The sequence below is a fragment of the Prionailurus viverrinus genome, chromosome F2 (assembly GCF_022837055.1).
Source record: "Prionailurus viverrinus isolate Anna chromosome F2, UM_Priviv_1.0, whole genome shotgun sequence".
NCBI lineage: Eukaryota > Metazoa > Chordata > Mammalia > Carnivora > Felidae > Prionailurus > Prionailurus viverrinus.
Window position 1 is genome coordinate 39,307,680 of NC_062578.1, and position 17,246 is coordinate 39,324,925.

The window sequence follows — 17,246 nt, forward strand, 5'->3', positions numbered from 1 at the left end:
TTTTCATAGATTGGGCTTCTACATATTTCATTTGGTAAGCTTAACGGGTAGAAAATACAAAAGTTTGAAACCCAATGACTAAAATAAGTAAACTCTCAGCTCTGAGAAAGCGGGAGAGTAAGACAGGTCATTAGCAAACACTGGGAAACTGCACTAATGAGAACAAGGCCAAGGACTCAGTGCTGGAATGAGCCAGTAAGCCGCTGGGCCGGCAGCTATCTGGAATCAGAGATGACAGTCTGAAGACCAGCTTCATGCCTTTAAAGTGCATGAACTTGGGTTAAGATGGAAAACAGGCAGAAGAATGAGATGAGTCTATAATAACCTATCACGATTTCTAGAAAAATAGCTTCAATAATGTTTGGGTCATGTCCTTATGGGGATAACAATGGGAATTTCCCTTCCCTTCCTCTATGGCATTTTTCTAGCTAGCACTTGACACATTTATCTTGGTTTTGAGTGTCTCCCCAACCACAGTGTCAGCTTCACGAATGCAGAAATTTCTACCTGTTTGGTAAGTCCAGCCTCCATAGCATTAAGAAGAGTGCTTGAAATAGCAGCCACTTGATTTGTTGAATGAACGAAGAAGGTAAGCGAAGACTAAAACAAAGCCAGTTTCCGACAAAACAGCCACAGACATATTAGGAACTATGGTTACCTAGAGCGGGCAAAGGCTGAGTGAGGCAGACAGCGTAAGTGTTCAAAGTAGACGCCACTTTACGGAGGGGAAAATGCTAAGCAGTAGAAGCAGGAAATAGTTTTGATCACTCTGCTCATTTTTTGACAAAGATGAGCTGTGGACCCCAAGATAAAGCACCCTATTTTTTTAGAAAGTGTTTATTTATTTGGGGGGAGGCGGGTACGGGGCAGAGAGAGAGGGAGAGAGAATCCCAAGCCGGCTCCGTGCCATCAGTGCAGAATCTGCTGCGGGGCTTGATCTCACGAACTGTGAGATCATGACCTGCGCCAAAATGAAGAGTGGATTGCCTTAACCAATTGGCACCTCCCAAAAAACACTCTAAACATTAACAAGTACCCAAATGGTGGTTGTAGCTAGAAAAATCAATTACTAATTTCCTAAAGTGTGGAAAGGACTGCTGGTCATGTGAATATCAGTGGACGCCAGGCATTACCACTGTGTGTAAGTTCCTAAGAAATGTCATCTCTCTCACAGTTGTTAAGAGCTTCACTCCTGTGACTCCTGTTTCCAAGTCTAAGAACCACTTCCTGGAGGCCACTAAGTGGCCATCCAGCAGCCCCGGGTTTAGCTACCCTACTTCAACCAGCACAGCTCCATATTTATCTGCTCTATGCACTGCTGTTCTGGTTAAGATTTCCTTTGGAAAAAAAGGATCTCCTGTCTGGGAAGAGTTCGAACCCCTTGGCACAGGCAGCCGGCAAATGTTCGCTGAATGACTGTGGTAAAAATACTTATTAAGGAAAAACCAAATCACTCAAGTTAACACAAAAAAAGTAACTCCTGCGTGTGTAGAGAGCAGAAAAAGATACAGACATCACCAAGGGCCCATGCAATGAATATAAGTATCTATATAACATCCTGTTACCAAACTGAAGATTATTCCTGAAGGTAGGAAAAAAAAAATCACTAAATAAAAAGTGATCCAAACATTTGACAATCTTTAAGTGTGGACAATTTTCCTGCAGGAATATTTGTCTTATTTGCCAGCGTTAAAGGCTATTAAGGAAGCTTGTGGAGCTGCTGAAGGGTAGTACACATATCCACTGCCATCAGTTATGATCATCCAGGTAAGAGCTGGTGAATCAGGGCAGAAAATTATGAAGGTACACAGACTATGTACCTGTGGCTAAATTGCAGACAAGTAGCAGGAGCTCAAAAAATTTTATTGAATTTAATCCAATGTACTCTTTAAAAAAACAGCAACCAGTACTGTTAGACTTCACATTATGGGCAAGGGGAAGGCACTGAGAGTTTTAAGCTATGCTCATTTCTAATCTTATATTATGGATAAGTATGGAGCAGAGATTAAATAGGGTAAGAAAGACAAGAGAGGGCAGGCGTTCTGGTCTGCAACAGCCTAGGCTAGAAATAATACAGGAATCCAGCATGGACGTGGCTCTTAAGACTGGAGACGAGAAGATTCAGGAAGACATTTTTATACTCTACGGCAGATTCACAGAGCTTGGTAACAAAGTAAAATTAAAACTTGAGCAAGTGGGAATCTAGAGGTGCGTGATCATGTCAAAAACTAAAACCAAAACACAGCAGGAAGAATCATCTGGAAAAAAGGCAGGATAAGTCATAGTTTACTTAGAGCTATCTCTGCAAGACTCTGTTGTTTTTACATAAAACATCCTGAATGTCTTCTTGCGCATGTGCCACCATCAAATTATTCTTCCTCCTAAATGCGCTTCACCATTGCTATCAGCATCCTGGAACACCACCGTCACTCACTGGGACCTTCTAGGAACTAGTCTGTGCAACCCTTCACCCTACACTGCAATCAGTGTATCCCACAACAACTTGTACTTATCCCACAAGTTTAAGTAATCTGGTTAAACACAGAACTATTCACTCATTTAATATAAAAGCATGTATTTGAAAATTCCTGAGCCATCTACAAAGTGCCAGGTACCCCTTCAGACACAGAGAAAAGACAATGGACGCACAAGAAAATCACTGCCCTCAAGAACTTCACATTCTAATGATCCGATCAAGTTACTCCCCTATTGAAAGTGTTTAAATAGTTTATCATCACTCTCAGGATAAAATCCAAAACCCTTTAAATGACCTACAACCTAGACAGATTTCGTCTCTGCCTGCCTCTCTTATCTCACCTCATATCTCACTGGTTTTATAGGTTGCAAGCTTCACCTCAACTCAGGGCCTTTCAACCTGGAAAACCGATCTCCACTCAAATTCACTTACTCAAGGAAGGCGTTCTGGGTCCCTCCCAAGTCCCCTGTATGGGAAACTCTCCTGTACCATCTAATTGTTCTTTATTGGGCTTGCTGCAACTATTATAAATAACTGTATAATAACTTGTTGGTCTAACATCTCCTACCAGACAGCAAAATGCTCTGTTATGGCAGGGAGCGTATCACTTCATCTCAGACGTTCTATCAGACATCAACTGAGTCCCAGAATTTAGCATGATGCCGAGAAGCTAGAAAGTTAAAGAGTGGACAAACACAGACATCTTTCGATTTAAAAACACAGATTTGGAGGTAACCAGACAGCAAAGCAATTGTATTCTTCATTCCCCTTCAGACGGTTTCAAGGCTTCTTCAATGATGGAAATATTACAAAAAAAATGGTGACAATAATGAAACCCTTCTCTATTTACACTCCATTCCCACTTCAATGGGGCTTCCACTGACACCATTCCACCCAAACCACCCAGCCACGGCACAAACTCTAGTGATTAATCCAAAAATACCGTTCAATCTGTATCTTACTTGGGTTCTCAGCACCATCTGACCTGTTCAGCCGCTTCTCATTCCTTTTCTCCTGTGATACCGTTCTTCTAGTCGCTATGAGTTTTAGTGAGTTCTCCCGCCTCTGGCTTCTCCTCTCTGGCAGGGCCTTAACTCCTCTTCTGAACTGGCTTCATCCCTTCTAGTCTCTGATGCAAGCCTTCTTGGCCTTCTCATCTCCTGTAAATAATCCCGCCAGGGCTCTATGTCTCCTGGCAAAGGACGCTCTTGGGAGAACCAGACAAGTCTTCTACCTAGCTTCACAACCCCTTGGCAGCTGTACTTAGAACCAAATCTAACACCTGCCTCGGGAAATCTGTGCCTTCTGCTGTATTTCAATCTCCAGCATAGCGTCACTTCCCCCCACAGCTGGCCAAGCCCAAAACACCACAATCATCCTCAGACTCCTCCCTCCATACCATTCTCCTTCCACGTCCAATCCACTCCCTGTGTCCTATCAATGTCACTTCTAAACACACTTAGGATCCACCCTTAATTTGCCCTCTGGCCTGGGCTTCAAAATCTTCCAGAGGCTCTGAAGGGTTTTCTCTACCTCCACTCCCTCTCTGCACAAATCCCCTTCCTCCTCGCTTCTAGAGAAATAACTCTAAAATACATATTTGACAAAATCGTCTTACAGTACTCCTACACTATGAAATCTACTTCAAATACTTGTACAATTATACAAGTTGATCAGGACAAAAGATAAGGTCCGTATCTTTTCAAATCTGTCTCCAGTGTCTAAACAAGGATCTTCCACACAGTAGGTCCTTAGGTAGCTTGCTGTAATAAACTATTTTTTTACTATTTTATTTTTTTAAAGTAATCTCTACACCAGACGTGGGGCTCAAACTTACAACCTTGAGAGCAAGAGTCACACACTCCACTAAACTATTTTTTAAGAAATTAAATTATCAATGGGGCGCCTGGGTGGCTCAGTTGGTTGAACGACCAACTTTGGCCCAGGTCATGATCTCACCGGTTGTGAGTTTGAGCCCCGTGTCGGGCTCTGTGCTGACAGCTCAGAGCCTGGAGCCTGCTTCCGATTCTGTGTCTCCCTCTCTCTCTGCCCCTCCCCCACTCATGCTCTGTCTCTGTCTCAGAAATAGATAAACATTAAAAAAATAAATAAATAAAAAAGAAATTATCAAGATTTCTGTTCTGTGTCCACTCAGTATACACTGTAATCATTAAAGCTAATCCAAGCCCAAGCAAAATACTAATAGAATTTTTTCCAGAATTTTACAAATGTTGTAAAAGTCAATCTACAATAAAATTGAAAATAGAAAACTTTGAAAATAAAGTGTAATGAGGAATTGGATAAAATGCACCATTTGATAAAATGCACCATTAAACTGTAATAATTTGAACAATATGCTACTGGTACAGAAATAACCAATTCAGCAGAATGAAATTAAAAAGAAGCAGAAATATATGAAGCTCAGAAACAGACACACATCACCTAAGCATTCGGTCCATGATAACGATGACTTCTAATACAAGGAAAAGAAAAAGCAATTCAATTACAAACTCTCTCAGGAACTCCTAGACAAAAATTTGGAGGAAATAAAGTAAGCACCTTTCTCACACCATATATCCAAAGTCATTCATTTCTATGTAAATAAAATCTTTAACATAAAAATTTTAAAAATACTAAATATATAGGTTATATATTAGGCACATAAGAATACATACATATTAATTTAACCTGAAGATTAGGAAAGAGATTCTAACCTTGTTAAGAAAGGCATAACCAGGGGCACCTGGGTGGCTCAGTTGGTTGAGCATCCGACTTCAGCTCAGGTCATGATCTCAGGGTTCATGAGTTTGAGCCCTGCATGGGGCTCACTGCTGTCAGTGTGGAACCGGCTTCAGATCCCCTGCCCCCCGCTTTCACTGACCCTCCTGCCTCCTTCTCTTTCTCTCTCTCTTTCAAAAATAAATAAACATTAAAAGAAATACAAGTTATCTATAACCCTATGGAGAAAAAAGTTTGACTTTAAAAGTTTAACATTAAAAGAAATACAAGTTATCTATAACCCTATGGAGAAAAAAGTTTAACTAGTTAACTAGTGTAAAACAATATACTCATTTTCACCTAACATATTGACAGACTTTTTAAAATGACAGACTTTTTGGGGCGCCTGGGTGGCGCAGTCGGTTAAGCGTCCGACTTCAGCCAGGTCACGATCTCGCGGTCCGGGAGTTCGAGCCCCGCGTCAGGCTCTGGGCTGATGGCTCAGAGCCTGGAGCCTGTTTCCGATTCTGTGTCTCCCTCTCTCTCTGCCCCTCCCCCGTTCATGCTCTGTCTCTCTCTGTCCCAAAAATAAATAAACTTTGAAAAAAAAAAAAAAATTAAAAAAAAAAAAAAGACAGACTTTTTTACAGTGCCTTTTGTAAAATCATACCAATTTTCTTGTAGGACAATAGGCAATATGTATCAATTGTCTCCAAATTCTACATATCCATTAATATATCAACTCCACTCTTTGGAAATTATCCTAAATAAACAACATCAAGTGCACAAAGATGTTTATAATGAAGAAGACCAGAAATAACCTAATTGTCCAACAATGGGCATTTGGAAATTCAAATTCTAATAGAATCATAGAGTGGAACTTAATGATTGTGTATATTGACATGGAAAGAATTTGAAATATACCAAGAAGGGGAAATAGTTACATAGCTACATGCTTTACAAGATCCTGTTCAAACAAAACAAAACAAACAAAAACATATTTGAAGATGGCTATAAATCAATAGATGTGTGTGTGTGTGTGTGTGTAAGTGTCCAGAAGCGTATATATACAAAGGATCTACAGCAGAATATTAACAGTGGCTATCTCTTAAGTCAGTGCTTCACAATGGGACAGAGCTTTCAAATACACTGTTAATCATGCTGCAAAAAGCCTGTTTTATATTTTTGGCTCGGTTTTAACACTGTATTTAGATCATTCTAAGACCCTCATATTTTCTCCTTATAACATCTCTGAAGTTGGGACGAACACTACAAAACCATGGAGTCAAAGCGCTAAGCAAAAAGCGTTTAGTGGCAGCACTTTTGTTTCCCCTCCGTGAGTGATTCACAAAATAACCGTATGCCTTAAAACGAATTTAGGTAAAATACAGCACACCCAGATTTTTCTAGGAATGGATCTATCGGTGAAAAAAATGTAAGGAAGAATATGCTTTGTTTTAATTGGAGCTCTACCAAGACTGTTCAGCTTTGGATTGAAGGGGTGAAAAACTGGGATTCAAGATAACCAAAAGGAGGGGTCCAGGAGGTGGGGTTCTCTACAGGGGCTGAAAACCCTTGAACGCCTCACAAAGGTAGAAGAAGTGCCTTATTCACCTCAGAATCCCAATCGTCTAATAGTGTCTAACATCAATGTTTATTGAATAAAGGAATGAATGCTATTTTAGTAACAAAGAAGTTCACACACAGTAGCAGACAGACAGAAAAGAAAAGAACTACAGGTCATGGGGTCAGGGAATCCACAAGTCTGCCAGAGCAGCATTAGAGTAAAATCCCCAAATAAATGATCACATTCTTTATAAAGCATTCAAGGAGCACCATGCAACATCAACAGCACCCTCCACATAAAGGAGTCTCACTAAAAAGCTAAGTCGTCTAAAAAGATCCCCAAAGATAAGTTTGAACTGCCTACGAATTACATTAGCGAATTCTGTACATGTAATAATGTTCACACATCAACTGAGAACCGAAGTGTTTAAATGGACATTTCTCTTTAGTTTATTATGGTCAAAGTATAAGGAGATCAAAATATATTCTATATAGTTGTGTGACTCTCACATTCATCATTTCTTAATAGATTCTGCCTCAGTTAATATTTTGCATAATACAGTTTTTCATGGAGGCCCATAACCTTATTTAAATTAATAAAGTAATTCAGAGAAGGCGCCCAAATTAGTTAATTGCTAATAAATATTCCCTAAGGACAAAAGCTCAAGTTCTTTTTTTTTTTCTTTTTAAGTTTACTTATTTATTTTGAAGGAGGAAGAGCACAAGTGGGGGAGAGAGAGACAGAGGGAGACAGAGGGAGAGAGAGGGAAACTCAAGCAGGTTCCACACTGTCAGTGCAGAACCCACCCCGGGGCTTGATCCCGACCTGAGCCAAAATCAAAGCGTCAGACGCCCAACCAACTGAGCCACTCAGGCACCCACCCCTCAAGTTCTATTGACCAAGGAAGTAACTTCACATGTATATTCAAATACGCCTAAGTAAGTCTATTTTCACCTCCCCTTATTTTAAGACCCTTTAAAAAGTCTGTATACCTTTTAATCTCAGGAAGATCATTGGGGAATCTAGAACTATAAAATTCTGGATAGCTACAGTTTGAATGACACATTTTTACAATTCACACAGCACCTTAATTAAGTTCCAGGGATATGTCTCAACTAGACACATAAATAAAATTCAAGTTAATAAGTCCTTAGTGTAGCTTCATCTGTATATATACTTTAAATGTGGGTAAACATGTTATTACATTAAGATGACAGTCTAAATTCCCATCCATTTACTAGGAATCATTTATATTTCATATAGCACTAGAGATGTCTTCTCTGAGCTCATGAAGAATTATAATGAGGGGAAATCAAACCAAACATTGATGGACAACTGCAAAGAGCATTCATTCCATGTACAAATGAAAAATGTTCCTGGCTGGAGAGCTATACGATCATTTTCAAAAACACACCCCTCTCACCACTGTCAGATAAACTAATCACAAAAGTAATAAATGTCTAAATACAAAGGAAGTTATTCTCTGTCAAGGTTCACCACATTATTCTTAACTTGCTCTTAACAATAACTCAAATTAGGATACATCCAAAATCATCCCTTTGATAATATCACTACTGCTACTCCCTTGAAAAGCCAAGTGGTAGAATTTCTGGAACATGGCAACCGAGGTCCACTGGGATTGTGAATGCTGACAATCCTTGAGTGGCATCGAGTAAAAATGTTGAGAACCTCTGTTTTGAGGGATCAAAAAAACACTTATTAGGTGTATTTCCCTTCTCAAAAGTACTGGCCTGGGCATCTTAGGAAAGTTACTGAAGCCTAATAAATCATTCCACATACTCTTATCTTCATCCTCTTTCCTTAGAAAACAAGAACTTAGTTGTACAAGCTTAGACACGCAAGAAAACAATACATTTTCCTCTGGTAGATAATGTTTGATATGTCTACTTGGGCGGACGCTAGGCAAAATTATTGTCAGCCAAGTTCCATTTCAGTGTCTCCGTTCTCCTTGGTTTATCTTTCTTTTAGTACCTTCTTCTATTCTTCTCACCTCTAAGAAATCTGGAACTCTTGTCCTGTCCCTCAGCTACAGAAATTAAAGATATTGTGACTCCTATCTAGGTTCACCTCCAAGAAATCTGCAACTCTTATCCTGTCCCTTAGCTAAAGATATTAAAGATCCTGTAAAACCCACCTAGTCTCAAAATCTGGAGCTTCGGATTAGTCCCCACAATGTATATTTCCGGGATTAAAGTTGCAGTGAACATTTAAACTAATCCATACGATGGTGATGACTAATAATGGTTGCTTCACACACACACACACACACACACACACACACACACACACACACACACATAGTTTTCCTCATGAGCTAGTGAATCAGAACTACCTGAGTTGAGGGAGAGAGGGAAGGATAGAGGAAACACAGAAACACCAGTGCAATAGGGCAGAGGAAATATATTTTTCGTCCTGTTCCTCCCTTCTGTCCCATGCTGAATATATTACCAGATGCTTGGTAACAGCTGAATTTCCAGGTAACTTCCTTCAGCAAGCAAATAAATATACACTTCTGCCATCGCCTGAAGGGTCATCTGTTACAGGTCTTCTATTAGGCCTTTAGAAACCCAGTTAGTATCCCCAGGAAAGACACCATAGTATCACAAACAGTTCTTGGTAGTGACCCACTGACATATATAATCCAATAGAATTGGGTGTCAACAGAATGTCTATGAATATGATAAATACCAGAAAAAAAATTACTGCTTTCCTTCTCCCCTCTACATATGATCAGCTCATTTTCACCTTTTCTGTTTCAACATCAATGTCACCTCCTCCAGGCATCCATCCCTCCCTGGCCATCTCATCGCAAGTAGGTTTTTCTGTTCCTTTGTTAGTTTTCTTCACAATAGTTAAACTCAAAATTCTTTTATATCTTTTTCGTTAGAGTTTAGTGGGCTCCCACCCCAGAACACGGCAGTATTCCAGACCCAGCAGAGTCTGGCACAGAAGTACTCCAAAAGATCCGTTGAAACACATGAGGAAGACAGGATTCAAACTTTCAGTGGGGCAACAGGAAAATGTGAACTGGTTATAAGCCCAGTAAGAAAAGAAACAGGGAAGGAAAAAAGGAAAGAAGGAAAGAAGGAAAGAAAGAAAGAAAGAAAGAAAGAAAGAAAGAAAGAAAGAAAGAAACAGGGAGGAGTTGTGAATCAGAAACACAAAAGGAGGGTTAACAACCACAAGTTCATGCTGAGGTCAAGGTTAGATGCGTGGTATGATAAAGCCAAGGGGAAAAGCTGAACAGGACAGAGACAATGAAAAAGAAAGGCTTTCCAGACTGAAAGTGCCACAGCATGTCCAGCTGGTTACAACCCCAGAGGAGGTGAGGCAAGAAAGTCATCGAGTAAAAAATGAGAGTATGTTAATCTTACAGACATTGCTTGACTTGCTTCAGTCCTCCAGCCAAATTCTGATAACTTCATGCCCCTTTTTTTAAAACATAATTTATCGTCAAAATGACTTACATACAACACCCAGTGCTCTTTAGAGCAAAGTGAGGTCATCAGGCATAAATCCCTGCAGACCCATTTCTCAGAACTCTTGCTTACCTGCGTCCAAGTCTGGAGTTTTCTCCTGTGGGGGCTTCATTCTACCAGTCATCTCACCTCCTTACCTTCGGTTTGTCTGGCTCTCTACCTGCTTCTTCCTAGAACCTTGGCCATGTTCAAGTCCCTCCCACCAAGAACAGACAAAACCTTCCCTCGTATTCCCTCCATTCATCCCCCGCCAGGCTTCTAAGGGACAGACCTTAGGGGCTCTGCCCATATCCTCTCTTCCATCCACTTTGCACCTCACCACAGATAAGCTCCAACAAGGGGACAGGTGTTACTGGTAACCACCTTCCCTCCAGAGGGCCAAATCCAAAAGGCAGTCATGAGCCCTCCCAATTACTGGCCCCTCTGTGACGTTTCACACCGCAGACCACTCCCTCCATGAAAATTTGTCCCCTGATTTTAATGACACCTGACTGTCTCGGGTGCCCCGGTATTCCCCAGTGTTCTTTTCAAGGCTGTCTGTCCTCTCTTCACAATGTACATTTTCCTCCCGAGTCATTCCAAAGGTCTTAGCTGTCACCAGTGACTCGGAATCAAGATTTCCAATATACACATCGCTACTAAACAAACCTGTCATCTAGCTCCTTATGGAGTATTTCAGTCATTATACATCAGACAAACCTAGAAGTCAATGCTTCAAAGTGAGCCAACTGTCTTCTCTTGATGTGTTATTTCTTATTCTCGTCGATGGTAACCAGTTGCCCAAATCAGAATTCAGACTCATCTTAAACACCATTCCTCCCCACTCCCTGGCCCTATGTCCAACTGATGCCCAGAGCCCTGTGGTTCTTCTTAGTTAGTACTTCCAGAGCCTGCTCTTCCCTTCCTCCTTCCTCATGGCCACTGCAGCCAGTCACCATCCCATCTCAGGGGGCAGACGGCACATTTCCTCTTCTTCAACTTCCCCTCCACGTGACTCCTGGAGTGACAGTAACATTCAAACCCAACAGTGTGATTCCAGCTTAGAAGTATCCAGTAGCTTCCCTTTCTGCCACTCCCACCCATAAGGTAGATGTCTACTTCTGTTACCTTCTCGTGCTATAAGCTCTAGCCATGGTTGTTCATGCCTTGGCATTCCTGTTTCACGTTCTTCCCCGGATTTGCAGTGTCTCTTGACTACAACAAAGGTGTGATCCTTTAAGACACAGAACAAATGCTACCTCTTCCATGAAGCCTTCCGTAATTCCCTTGCCCCACATTCAAATTGGAGGGAGTCAATCACTTCCTTCTTCAGGCTCTACTTTGCATGTATCGGTTAAGTGAATTTAGCATCATCTGTTACAATGGCTGTGTTTGCAGGTGTGTGCCCGTGTGGGCATACTCTACACCTACACAACGACACACACACACATCCCATTAAGGCTAACGTCCTATCACTCTGCCCCAGCATTCCGTAAAGTGCTTAGCACATAGCTTCTGGGTCGGAATAAATATTTGATGTCCAACTCCGTGAGTCAGAACCACTAGGATCTAGGACAACAAGGTGAAGAAACTTACCAAGTCAAAAAAGAAAAAAGGAAAGTGAGAAAGAAAATAGCAGTTACATTAGATTGCCCTGAACCAACGGGGAGGGAGGAGTTCTGACTATTGTTCTCCCAAAGTCCTCTATTCCTTCCCCTATCGTCACACAACACACACCTTATCATACCCATCTTTGTATATGCCTTCTCTGCGAGGGTTGAAACACCACCACCGCTACGAATATTGTCAAAACGTCTTCAAAGCAGTTATATTTGTTGAGCATTCACCGAGCACCAGGTGCCTTGCTAAATGCTTTACACGTGTTAACTCATTCAATCTTCATGGTATGCTAATCCTATGGATGTTATTAATATACCATTTTACAGGTGAAAAAACAATCTTAAAAAGATTAAGCAGTGTGCCCACTGTTCTACTGCTAATGGAGGGGGTTCAAAACCAAGGAGCAGGATTCCAGGGCCCATGCCCCTGTGTACTGTCTGATTTACTGCTATACTACATAACTACTACACTATACTATGAATCCCCCCCACCAATAATCCACCACCAAATATATACGTAAAGGCCACCAGGGCTCCATGAAAACACGGGCTATGTTTGGCATATAAACTACTCGGCATGCAGTAGTAACAGTAAATAGTAAGTATTGGCTGGCCAACTGACTAACTGAATGAAAGACTGTTGAAATCTACAGGCCGAATGCTTTTGTGTTTCTTTTCTTTTTTTTCCCCCTCTGGAAAACGAAGGCGTGGTTCTTTAAGATTTCTTCCAACTGTAAAAACTCTATAGTTCCATTACATGAAAGTAAAATGCTCCCTGCCTATGATATGATGATGACGCACTGGTAAGAGTCCAGGCAGGGAACCAAGAGCATGGTTGGGGAGTCAGCTCTCTTGAGTGGAATCCTACACCCAGCTGGGCAAATTCCTTGATCTATGAACTTCCATCTCCTCCCCATAAAATATGGATGGTCCTAGCAACTGCCTCTGTAAGTGATTTTGAGGATTAAAAGAGAAAACATGGACGTCAAGCACATACACAATGCCTAGAACATACACAAGCACTAATAAACATCAGCCATTACCTCCTACAACACTCAGGATCACAGCCTACCTGATATGCCTTCGCACAAAGGAAAAAGTAAGTGTCCACTCATGAAGCAGATATGGCCTTCTTACAGGAAGACTATGCCCTATTTCATTATTTTACTGCCCTCAGCTATGTCATGGGATTCAGCATGTGTGTTAGGAAGGAAAGATTTTGGGGCACCTGGGTGTCTCAGTTCGTTAAGTGTCCAACTTATGCTCAGGTCATGTTCTCACAGTCCGTGAGTTCAAGCCCCGCACTGGGCTCTGTGCCGATAGCTAGGAGCCTGTAGCCGGCTTCGTATCTGTGTCTCCCTCTCTCTCTCTTCCCCCCTCCCTCTCTCTCTGCCTCTCTCTCCCTCTCTCTCCCCCACACACAAATAAACAAACATTAAAAAAATTAAAATAAAAAAAAAGATGGGGTGTCTGGGTGGCTCAGTCGGTTGAGTGTCCCACTTCGGCTCAGGTCATGATCTCCCGGCTCATGAGTTCGAGTCCCACATCGGGCTCTGTGCCGACAGCTCAGAGCCTGGAGCCTGCTTCAGATTCTGTGTCTCCCTCTCCCTCCGCCCCTTACCTGCTCATGCTCTCTCTCTCAAAAATAAATAAACATTAAAAAAAATTTTTAATTAAAAAAAAGAAAAGATTTAGCAAATGACTATATTTTCATTTCAATTTATATGTTCTCTTTTATTCCTTTCTTCTTGTGTCCCTATTTGTTCATATCCAGAGAACGCTACCAGACCTCAACCTCTCTCCCATTTCTCATTTGTTATAAAAGATGGGTGAGCCTGGAGGAGGAATCTTCCCCAAGAGGAAGCTTAATTCAAATTTTTCAGACCTCTTTGCAGAGCATCCTGCCCCCTCAAAAAAAAAAAAAAAGTTTCCCCAAAAGTTAATTTTATTCAATTTCAAAATTATTTTAAGAAAATTGACATCCATTATCTAAGATTAGCTAAAGTATCCTCAAATGCCCCCAAACCAAGTTTATGAAATCCCTTCCCAAAAAGAAAGATAAAGTTCTTTATCTTTGTCAAGCTTCAATATTAGCAACCAAGGAAAAATCTACTAAAAGGAAAACTCCAGCTAGGTTCGAGCAGGCTATCACAAAACTATAAGGAACTTCATAAAAAGCTTCTATAATGCATTATCATCTTATAAAATTTAATAAATATACATAGATAAAATTTTATATAAGTGAAAATAAAAACTAGCATGACTGTTTGATATTTTTACAGCAACAGGCATAAAAGGTTATATCAAAGATGGTATAGATAAAATTTTTTGGTCGTATTTTCCTTAGAATCTTGGAAAGACGGTATTATAAATCCTAATACCTTAAGCTGAATTTATCCCAAAATTCCTAATTTTTTTATAAGATAATGTTTGTTTTATATAACTGCCAATTCTTACTATCCATGATAACAGGAGTCTGAATGGTATAAACAAATAAATCAAAACTCAGACAAAGCTCATAGTAAATTACATACCTTCTGTGCTCTCAAAAATCCTCATGAACCAACATTAACTAATTTTAATTTCATGTTTTATTACTGCTCTCGCTGATTCTCTTGTGTGGAAATTAATTAGCAGCGAGATGGGCAAAAGAGGCAGCAGAAGAGAAAAGGTCAAAATCAATTCACTTTGAATAAACAGACTGTAACTGAGAGTTGGCTATATTCACATTTTGTGAATGAGAAAACCAATGTGACTTTTACAAGGTCTCACAGAGAGGCAGCTGTGAAGAAGTCAACACCAGACTGAGAGCAGTATCTACGGGGAAAAAATGGCTAAATGGGACTAAAGGGTGTAAGTCTGTTGTGTCCTGATCAGTCTTTTCAAGAGATGATCAAATGGACACTATGCAGAGGTGGGCTTAGTAGCCAGTACTGAGTAGCAGCCATGTTCCGTGGAAGGACCCCATTCTACTTCATAATCCATGTTTGCAACACAGAGCAGGCACTGGGTAAATCTGATGAGGTTTAGATAGAGTGAGTATTACCGCTATCGGTATCATCACCACTGTTATTTCGCCAACTATTCATTAACTGGGGGCCAGCACGTAGGGTGTGGGACTCTCTTCATGATTCCACTTAATACTCAAGAGAACCAGATGAGCAAACTGAGGCACACTGGGCAAGTACACGGAGGACAGACGAGGAAATCACACTCAGTTTTGTTTGGCTACAAAGCCCAAACTCTTAAGCAACAGGTTGTCCTCCACTTGGAAACCACAATGGTTCCAGCAAGGATACTGTGGAATCAACTGATTCCACCAGGAGGAAGCTCTCCACGGATACAAGCAACAGGAAGTACTGGTGAAATGCAAAGTCTACATGGGGTATTCAAAAAGGAAAGGAGAAGGTACTCACAACTGGGAGAGGTGAGTATAGCTCTGATGGTAACTAAAAGAAATATAAATCCTCTCTCAAAAACTATGGGAAAGAAAGGACTACCAAGTGGGACAAACATAAAAGTTAATTTCAAACAGGAACTTACGCATGATCACAGCAAACCATAATATAATTACACTGAAATTTCAAGGCGTTGATAAAACACTAACCTAGTATTTTCCATTCCTCAAAATGGTCTACCCACTGTGGTCACGTACAAGTTATTTTCTCCATTTCAATTCCTATCTCAGGACTCAGTTCCTCACCCAAGCTCCCACCCCACGTCTCTCACTGCCCGCAGAATGGCTCCTGTGACTGTAAGAGTCTCAAGCTCAACTTATCAGTGAGAGGACCCTTTCCACAAAACTACTTCATCCTCCTGACTTTCTTAGAGTTCCACTGAGGCACAGCCATCCCGCCAGTTACCCTGGCTCAAAATGCCAGCAGGATTCTTGATTCTGCTCCCTTCTTTTCTCTCAGACCACAGCATGCATTTGAGAAGCTGCTATCCCACAGACTCCAGTCAGTGCTTTTAAGTTCCTCTCATGCTGATCTGGACCGTCACTGCCTCTTGTAACTTCTCCCCAATTAATCTCCACTTTTCTGCTTCTCAATCTCCATGGCGATCCTTATTGCAACGTGACAACCCCCGCTAGACTTCGCGCTCTTTCGGTGCTGAGACCGCGTCCTCCTCTCTCTGAAACCCTGCAGTGGTTCGCACAAAGTCTTTCCCAGAGGCAACACCTCAATAGTTGTATATTGGAGTGAACCCCTCCACTGTGCAGCCACTAAAACTCACTTATGCTTTGAGATGGCTCCAAGAAGCCATCACAATTCCATGACCTGGAGATGGGGCAGCAAGTTCATGAGGGTCAGGAATTTCAAGTGGGTCCAAGGAAATGGTTGAGATAATTAAGCTGACAGCACCGGGAGATGCAGGAAGTCTACACCATGGCCTGTGTTCTCCCAGAGGATACAGATTTTTCACTGACATCTTATGTCCATCCATGTATCATTTTAGACTGTCTCTGCCTTGAAAGAAGAAAGGAATGATTTACACGTCAGAGATGACTTCTCACATGTGAACAGATAACTAGGGTAACTTAACTTCTCATGTGTTAATAGATACTAGACGGGAACCTGTAACCAACTTAACTCACTTCAGTGGTACTAGGGAAGCTGACAGACCTTAACCTATTTAAGGAGGTTCTAGATTGCAGCCTATGTAATGAGAGTCACAAATAATGCCCGTTTCCACAAACACAGGATTTATGCCAAGATTTTCAGTATCACTCCAGTGTGACTATTAGTTTATCTTTGGCAAATGCCTGTTTCTCAGCACATGGTACCTAAAATGGGCTTAAAAGCACTAAGACAAGGCAGCCAGGACCCAAAGAAGACTGAACTTGTAGATCTGACCAGCACTGGGTAGAGTAGGAGTTAGGTTAGGGAATTCATCCTGCCACACACAAAGAACAGAACACACAAGCAAATCGCGTTGAATAACAATGGCAGTAAAATAAATATCTGCACGATGCCTGGAATAAAAAATAATAGACAGCAATTTCCCTGAGGCACACTGAGGTCTTCAGATGGTGGCACTGCTTAAATACCTGATGTCATAGCATCATGCAGACGAGAACAACGCCTGTGCCCAAGGTGCCGGGAAGTGGTTATCTGGGATGAGTATTAAATTCTGTTGACTAGGAAAGTCCTTAGAATGGCCTAAAGAGCCCTCCAGGATCTCCCACTCACTCTCTAGTTATGTCTCTGAATCTCCTCTCCCAGCGTATTTCCACCCTCACCCCAGGTCCCATCCAGCCACACTGGCCTCCTTCCCGTTCCTGAACTGACCCAGGCCACCCTCCAGCCTTCAGTCTCTGCCTTTATGTCCCCCTCCCCCCAACCGAATCACAGGGCTCCTTCGCTTACCTCGCCAGTCTCTGCACA

General features: G+C 41.4%; 1 protein-coding gene across 7 annotated transcripts in view; it reads right to left on the reverse strand.

The window, feature by feature from the left end:
- The window catches only part of RUNX1T1 (RUNX1 partner transcriptional co-repressor 1), a 142,737-nt gene that overhangs the window by 69,379 nt on the left and 56,112 nt on the right, over positions 1-17,246 (reverse strand). The window contains exon 1 of one of the 7 annotated variants that reach the window (XM_047842257.1): positions 5,191-5,204. The exons of 5 other annotated variants lie outside the window; for them this stretch is intronic. The gene's annotated coding sequence lies outside the window, so the exon portion shown is untranslated. Of the gene's footprint in view, positions 1-3,438; positions 3,869-5,190; positions 5,205-17,246 lie in introns of those variants that run through there. One more of the 7 variants, XM_047842258.1, reaches the window with a different exon arrangement.